The sequence below is a fragment of the Clupea harengus genome, chromosome 9 (assembly GCF_900700415.2).
Source record: "Clupea harengus chromosome 9, Ch_v2.0.2, whole genome shotgun sequence".
NCBI lineage: Eukaryota > Metazoa > Chordata > Actinopteri > Clupeiformes > Clupeidae > Clupea > Clupea harengus.
The window spans coordinates 12,409,121-12,417,835 of record NC_045160.1 but is presented as its reverse complement, the minus strand read 5'-3'; the positions used below and the strand labels follow the sequence as shown (position 1 = coordinate 12,417,835).

General features: G+C 44.0%; 1 protein-coding gene across 4 annotated transcripts in view; it reads left to right on the top strand.

Moving 5' to 3' along the window:
• The first annotated feature begins 424 nt into the window (after positions 1 to 424).
• Positions 425 to 8,715, top strand: part of gdpd4a (glycerophosphodiester phosphodiesterase domain containing 4a) — a 20,777-nt gene continuing 12,486 nt past the window's right edge. For 2 of the 4 annotated variants that reach the window (XM_031573481.2, XM_031573480.2), the window contains exons 1-2: positions 2,593 to 3,264; positions 8,675 to 8,715. The exon at positions 8,675 to 8,715 is cut by the window's right edge and continues 252 nt beyond it. The gene's annotated coding sequence lies outside the window, so the exon portion shown is untranslated. Of the gene's footprint in view, positions 859 to 2,589; positions 3,265 to 8,674 lie in introns of those variants that run through there. The other 2 variants (XM_031573478.2, XM_012836234.3) reach the window with 2 other exon arrangements.

Sequence of the window (8,715 nt, the reverse complement as noted above, 5' to 3'; positions counted from 1 at the left end):
GGATTGAGCTGAACTTGGGTCTTCCTGGGGTGAATGGTTCACGCAACTAATCTATAGTCAGTGGTTGCACCGTGATCACAGTGGTTACACAGGCCATGACATTCTCCAAAGGCCATTTCATTCAACCCGAACACTCTCTGCCCACACCAGCGTAATGAACACTGAAGGAAAGCCTGGCCAGTTGTAATCTTGCTGCGGTCTACAAATCATCCCATACCCGCTGTCAAGAAAACGCCTTAGAGGTCTGATTACTTGGGGTGAGGCAGAGGGCTGGGGGACATAACAATAAACACTAGGGGTAATAACGTGGTTTTGCAGTGACCATTCCCAGTGTTTGAAATTTATGACAACATGCTTACAACGACAGAGGGTTTTTCAGAGAACGTTTCCTTTGCCTTGAGATTGATTTCCACGTTGATGTTCTCCTCCGAAAGATTTATTCAACTCCCTCGTGTCCAGCGCAGATGCATTTTGCTTGTTGGACAGTCTCTGATTGCGTAACGCAGCAGGGATCGATCTCCTCCTTCTTCCTGCCTCGAGCTCATCCAAATTACTGCGCAAGATGCAATCAACTGTGGCACGCGTTGTAACACGCGCGCCCAAGTGGTATGGGAGCTGACTGCGGTAAATCTGTCACGGGATACCTTACTCTGTTCCTCCTCAGTCTACTAGCACCTGGGTCTCACGTGCACACAGAACAGAGCCGTACTAGCGACATCAGTTGGCCGTTTCGGCTCCGCAGTTACCGGGAGATCCCAACGGTCTGCAACGCTGCTTTTTTAGTCATTGCACAGACTTCCAGAACCCACAGATCTTAATAGGTGTGAACTTAAGTTCCTCTGCAAAACTGTTGTTGAGGTAAGAATGACGTTAACTACATATTGCAGAGGTTGCTGTATGCGCTACTACAGTAGTTGTTTTTTATGTTTTCTTTATGTGCGTGTGACTGATTCGTTTTAATTAGTTAGGATACAGTTGTCACGTATTGTGCACATACATTTCCGGTGCAGCTGTGACTGTTAAGCGAAGGTACTTCTGAAATGAGCTCACCAGTGAGCAGCTGGGGTGGAGGTAATCCTGTAAGAAACACAACAGCTATCCAGTAAGTGTCATACACAGACCAATACGCCTGAGCAAGGTAAACTCTTTTGAAAGCCTCTATGGGCAAGTAGACAAAACGTTCTTGATAGTTTTTCATGGATAATGGGCAAGTCAGATCTGTCTCACTCTCTCTCGCTCTCTCCCTGCCTTTATTTCTATGTCTGTCTCGGTGTCTTTCTATTCTTTCTGCTGTCCTGGCACAAACATCTGCAACAGCGCTTTCTGCGAATGTTTACATATGACTTGTGTATGTGTGTGTGTGTCCACACACCAAGCGAACAAAAATGTTGAGTGGACTTAGCTTGCATTGGTATTGCGTAAGAATGTAGCCATCACTCTGATATGACATCAGTAAGGGAGTGGGTAGAGACGACTACCTCCTATCGATACACTGGAGCTGAGCCGATCCCGGGCTCCTTCCCCTAGCAGGCGGCAGAAGATTGTGGAGCTGATCTGGCTCAGATCCCCTTGCCAGAGTGAGCTGCTGAAACATGTGACGTCTATGTGCTGCAGTGGTAAATGGCTCTTATAGTGTAGTTGGAGCCTTTCAGAGGCGAAATAAAAACAGGATGTATGATGAATAGTCAGGTTTTTTTTAAAGAAATAAAGGTGCTTTTTTACACAGTTTACATAGGGAAGGAGAATTTTGATTTGGTTTGGCATTGGTAATAGCAGATTTATTGCAGACAGCAGAATAGCAGACACTTAGATAAGTGATGTTTTGCAACAGCAACAGTCACCTTTGACATCCAGGAGAGATATCAGAGGCAAGGGATGGTATGTTTGTAACAATCATTACCTCATTACCATATAGGTCAAATCCGCTGGTCTCTGTGGTGAAGTGACACAAATATGCTTCTCTCTCTTTGTGTGTGTGTGTGTGTGTGTGTGTGTGTGTGAAATCTGATATGTTAAGGCACTTTTTTATACCATGTAAGGGTATCTGTTTTTGTATTAGGTGGTGCATCAGCCTTGCTCTCCAACAGCAAAAGTCTTACTGTCAGCTTCAGTTTGCTTGGATGCACAGGTCTCATCTGACAGGATCTGAGATTCACATTCAGGCTCCAGCTCCCCTGGCTGAGTAGGTTACTCTTGCCCACAATGTCCACACTGTTGTCTGTATGTCATTGAGGTTTCCCAGTGACTCCTCTCTGTATACGGGATTCCTAACGTGCTTGTTGATTGTGGACTTTTTTGATTTGGAAATAGGGTGGACAAGCCCTGCAACACTGAAACAATATTAATGACCATTCTGAGGGGTATGGTGTTTGTAAACCATAACCACTTGTTGCATTCTACTGCAGGTGCATGTTCCTGGGTGATACCGCAGGTTCATTATATACTGTATATATTGTAGGAATAATATATTTGGAGTTTGCACAGTCAGAAAAGGTGCTTTTATGCAGAGGATGCATTCATTAGTTCAAAATTAAGTTGATTTAGCTATTTACCCCAATTGACATGTCATCAGGTCTCTTAAAATTGAATGTAGTTCTTTCAGACAGCAGTCATTTTTGTTTGTATGGCAGCAGCTGAAAATAGTCAATCATTTTAGTGGGGACAATACCCATAAATAAAACATGCAAATATGAAATAACAGACGACAAAACATTTAAGCTCCTTCATATAGATTTGATCCAAGTAACAAGGTTTCAAAGTAGGGCAGAATACTTCAGGTCTCAAACCCAGGGTAGACTTTGAGGTTATCAGGTCAACCCCTTGTCTGCACAAACACTCATATGTCACAAGTTTGTTGTGCAGTAGTATACACTTTAACCTCTTTAATATGCAACACCAGAGTAAATCAATTATATAAATTATAAATCTCTTTGTCAAAGTAGGCTAATGCAGCCTGCCAGAGCATTGGAAACAAAGAGGACTTGTTAAGTTGTTTTGGCAGCGCTCAAAACTTGCTTGAAGGAGTACAGTATCGGATGCCTATTAGTAACCACGAGAGAGAGAAAGCGAGCGAGCGGTGCTGTGCGCTATTTTCAACAGGTGGAAGTGGACAGCAATAAGCGGAGCCTCTTTTTCGTTATACCACACCTGCGCATGTTGCCTATAGCGCCTGGGTTTACTGAGGTAGTCGCTCACTCACTCCCAGAGCAGCGACAGTAGAGCGGTGGAGTCGTCATCGAGACAACGTGACTGCGCGAACCTTTGGTAAGATAAGCGATGTATCTATAAGGGTTATTTGGCGTTGTTTTGTCTTCTAGCTAGCAGTTTGTCATTGCCCACAGCCAAGTGTGTTCAATGCGACAGCAATTATTTTGCCAGTACTACTTTCCTATGCTTATAAGACTTCCACAATAGCCGGGTAACGAAGGCTTTTCTGTTTTGTTTAACATTTGAATATTCAATGACAAATGCCATCCATTCTGTAAATCCATCTGAATTGTGTTTTGTGATTTGTTTAGCTTTGTTTTGTAGCGTGCACATATTGCAGTGGGTTTTTAGCACAAAAATACTGAGATTCAGAAAGACAATTCATTTATATTTGATTATTGTGTCTCTTTGAAATATGATTAAGAAGAGCCATTCCTTGTTTATATGAACTGCTTTATCATTTCTACAGACTGTTTGTCTTCCTTTTGCCTCAGTAATGAAGAGAGCTACGCAGTGATAAATGAGATGTTGAAGTATGCTTGTGTGAGTGAGAGAGAAAGATGAGAAACAGAGAGAGAGAAAAGGAAGGGGGTTTATGCCAGAGGAGTATTATGTTGGTAGAATGCAACATTTCACTGTTTAATGTTAATGATAGTCATGCCAGTGTAGTTCTCTCTCCCCAGCCCCAGTGAGAACAGATCCTTGCTCCTGTGTCCCGTCATCACCTCCCCCTCTGTCATAGACACTGTGCCTGTAGCCGCGTTTCACAATAGGCTCTGGAGGAGACTGGGGCTGATGACAGAGCCTAGGGTCAGGTTATGCGTATAGATGGCTGAGTGCTTTCTGACCAGCCCTCACCTCCCCTTGCTGGGCCGTTGTAATCTGTCTGTGGTTGGTGTATTATGCCTGGGTATGGGGTGATTCAGGGAGAGAAAGAATGAACCACAGTGAGCGATGCTACCACAGTGATCTATTGTCTGCATACTTTTGTTTATTTATTTCGCTCCGGACAGGCTCACTCCTCGCCACGCCTCTGCCACCACTGCCCCCCGGCTGGAGCTGTGCCACGTCTGGGGGGGTGGGGGCTCCAGTGAGCTGTGTGTTGGTTGTGTTATTGATTTGTTGAAGAAACGGGTCAGAGTTGATCCAGAGAGTTGCGTTAAGGAGAACAAGGCTTACTTCTGAGGCCATAATCTCCAGAGCCCTGATGGAAATGACAAAGAGAAAGAGTACAGCATTACGTTTCTGTTATTTAACATGATGAAGAAATAGTAGGGGCAGTCGAATGAAACATATTACCCTGCTCCAGTTGCTGGCATACAGTGGGCAGTATGTTTTATGAGTCTTAGACTTGCCTTAACCAGCACTGACCTGTGTACCTGTGTAATTGTTCTGTAACGCTATCAGCAGATAAAGCGTCAGGTGGCCTGCATCTTTTTGTTGCTTTAGTGTGGAAGGTTTATGGGTTTATTGGTCAAAACGCTGGGCACACATTAAACCTAATGGAAGCACTTTCATTCCCTGTCAGAGGGGAGGACGCATCAGACTCACACGTCATACTTAATGATGCAGCATAGTTCTCTTTGGCTCCTTACCCTGCATCCTGTCAAACCTATTTCTGACGTGCCTATCTCTAGCATGTTGATGACGGCCTTCCTTGATCGTCACTTATCCAGTGATCCTTATTCTTGTTCATTTTTTCCATGATGTTGCATTTGTAACCTATATTTCATCATATTGAAAAGTTGGTGAATAAAATTTATATTTTTTGTCACATTTTAGTCATTTTTAGTATATCATTTAGTGGGGTGACCATCAATCTTGGTGCTGTTGGGTTCATCTTGGGCCACTCACACAGGCAGCAGGTCCCCCATGCTACCCAACTAGGCCATTCTCCACAATGGAATGATGTTTCGTAACCTAATCAGTGATCTAAACCAGCCGACCTTAATGCTGGGCAAAACTTCAAGGCACTTTGTAATTCCTCTAATGTGGCATAGAAAACGAACATAACAATGATCACTTAGGCTTTCTCATGCCCGGTTTGAAACTGGAAGCCATCAGACTGTGAAATGGGATATTTATGAGCCATGTCTGAATTGTTCCAGATATTAGGTTGTTTTTCAGTAGTTTTTCCTTCAAACTGTCAAATTTCTAAATACAGTTGCTTATATACAGCATGCTTGTAGATTTCTTTCTCTGTTGGTCAGGCCTCAATAGCTATGTATTTTTGTGTCTGGTTGTAACTCTGAAAGTAATCAAATCATGGATAATGTTGATGTTTGTCAATTAAGCTAAGTTCTTCCTGATTTTAACTCAGGCTAGATCAAAATGCAGTCTTTTCACATAGCTTGTTTAATCAGGATCAAAGGTTTCTGATTGACTTTGACATACTAGTCAGCCTGGTCATGGACAGACAAGTGATTTACTTCTTGGATAAGGATGTTGGTGGGAGAGCCTAAGAGCGAGCCCTGCATACAAATGACATGCCTACCAGCAATCTGATAGGACCAACCTGGACCCTTGGCTTTCCAAGGACAGTTGTTGCTACGACAACAACAAATCAGAGCGGGGACATTTTATGGAGGTGTTCTCATTCTTCTGTCACTCAAACTAATTAAGGCAAGTGCAAGAAACTCAGGGAAGGTTCTGTGCTGTCGCTCACACAGAGCGGGCACTTCAATATATGTTTCTCTTCACTGCTGCTGAGCTTGCTACTCTTTAGGAACACAGAAGGAGTAAACGCGCTCATCATATCATACAAGCTCTTTCCTCTTTCATCTATTCTTATGGTCACTCATTATTGCACGAGACTCTAAGCACTTAAATTTGACCTTAAAGTCATTGGATCTTCTTCTCGCTCTGACGCCTCAAACGCATACTTCAGATCTGCCCTGCCCTGCCGTGCTCCGCTCCAAATCTAGGTCGTGTCTATCTATATGTTGAGTCCGCAGCTACATCTCCATGTCCTTAGATGCGCTGTCCATGGCCTTGCCTGCAGTGGCTGCTGTGCTGGGCCAGGAAAAAGAGAGGAGCCTATTTTTACCATAATCCTCTAAGGGATTTAGCTTTGGTAGGTCTGGAGGCTCGACCGGACCTCTGATCTCCCTGCACTGCACCCCTGTGCTCTCAGCCTGGCTGGAACAGCTCCCTGAGGGGGTTAGACATGCTGGCTCGGTGCTGACCCCTCCGTAGCACCCCACTCCACTGGTCAAACTAGGTGTGTTAGGGAGAGACTTGTCATTGTAATTAATTTATATTAATACAATTTATATAAACCGTATAAAATACTAATGAGTAGCATGTGCTGTATTTTTACAGAAAAGAGAAAGAAATAACCATGAAAGTCTAGATGGGCAGTTGAGATACTTTTATCCCTCTTGTTAGTAAAACTTTGAACCTACAATGTCACAATTAGGACATGCACAGCAGACAGGCCTGTGTGGGTTACTGCTTGTGTGGTCTCCAGTAGGGTGACGTGGGAATGACGGTCTTTCCCTAACAGTGGCCTGCCTATTGTCCAGTATTTGGAGAATGCCCTTGAGATGCTCTTCAGTGATGCCTGTTTGTAAGAGGTTCTCCAATAGCCCTCATATCAGCCCTGTCCAATCTGTCTGCTAGCCCAGCACCAGAAAACTGCCGTTTGATTATCTGCTGCGTGTCTCTCCAGCGTCTGGGCATGAGTCATCTCCTTCATTTGTTATTACATTTGTTATTATGCTGGTGTGGCACGTGGGTTTATTACACTCCCTGCTCTCTGTCAGGGGCGAGTGTGTCATCGAGCAGCTCTTTGTAAACGTCTCGTTATCGTGGTGGCTCACTGCGTCATGTTTTGTCAGCTCTAGCCCTTGCGTGTCACTGGCTGCGCATCAGACATATGTTTCTGGGCAATATCACCTTACCCATCTCCCCCCGATCACCCCTTTAATCCGCCTACCGTCTGTTCAGTCCCCAGCAGATTGCTAATTAATAAACCAGCCAAAGCCCCTCTGTGATGCTCTCTGCTCTCCACACTCTCTTTTTTTGTGTGTCCTTCACTTTGGAAAGTTGTGGCATCCCAAACCTTTGCAGATATGAACAGCTGCCAGGGGTGACTCATCTGATTTCCTCAGGGCTCACCTGAAAATGTTGCTACATCTGCCTGGTAGGGATCCATGACAAGTAATTTCAGACCGGCAGTTTGTTTGTTTTTCCGAGCGGTGGCAAACAGTACATGGTAAGTGTTTGTCTCTGCAACTGGAATGTGAAGTCTTTGCCACAAACAAACAGCAAGAGAGCATGTGACCGCCTCAGCTGTAAATTCTCCGAAACATAATCCAGTCAAGGTAACCGATAACAGTTATGACAACCACCTTGACCAGTTCTCTTGACCTCTTCCTGTCCTGAACTTCAGTAGAGGCCTGTAGCTAGAGCTCCTCAGAACCAGTCTGTCATGTCTGAGGAATGTGCTTTTGTGCAATGATGTGACTGGAAATGTGTTTTATAACTGGTTTTATCAGGCTTTTACAGCTGCTTGTAAAATATTGAATAACAGTATGACACATAAAGCAGCATCATCTTGATCCTTTCAACCTGCTTCTATTCGTAATCTACAATCTATTTGCATTCCTCAACTTTCAGTCATATCTTTTCATATCCTCATAGCTTAATTTAAATCAACTCAAATACTGAATACAACAGCTGACTAAACTATAACTTCCACAAAACCAGGTTTCATCTTAATGTTTGTAGAATACATCGGGGCATCTTGGCTTCCAAGGAAAAGCCCTTCCATGTTTTTTGTCGCTAACTGCAGACCATAATAGAATACACTGCTCACTCACCCATATGCTGACAGTGCAGGTCAGCGTCCTTGGTATGAGAAACTGGGTCGCCCTATGACTCCAGGGTATTGTTGTCACCTCTGAGTAGGCCACCGTGGTCACCAGAGACACTGAACCTTTATGACTTGACGTTAGAGAGAGGGGAGGAGATGTATGTTTGTGTTTGTGTTTGTTTGTGTAAAACATACTATACATTATGACACACTTTTCAGGTATGTTGTTGTTATATTTAGAGCAGTACCTGCACAGATCAGTGTTTACATAGATGCATGCTGTTGTCCATCCAGCCCTTCTCATCTCTGGGCACCTGAGGAACAAAGCCAGGGGAGCACTGACTCCTGGCTGGAAATACCAAATGCCTGAGAAATTCACACCCAAATTAAATAGGGAGGCCATTTCCCTCTGTTATCTGTTCTAAGATGGCATACTGAGTTTACAAATTCAAGTTTTCAAGTCAATATTTACCTTGACAGGTGATAGAGATTAGACTGGTTGCTGGACCGGTGGTGACAACTCAGCCGGGCAGCTTGAACTCAGCTGTCAGATGGACTATGATTATTTCAAACAGGAAGATGCTCACCTTTATTTCCAAAACTTCTGTGTCTCTAATCTCCCCATCTTCCTCTTCTTCTCTCTCCTGACAGAGGTCGCCTGGGTGCTGAGTGAACTCTTCCTCATCTGTGTC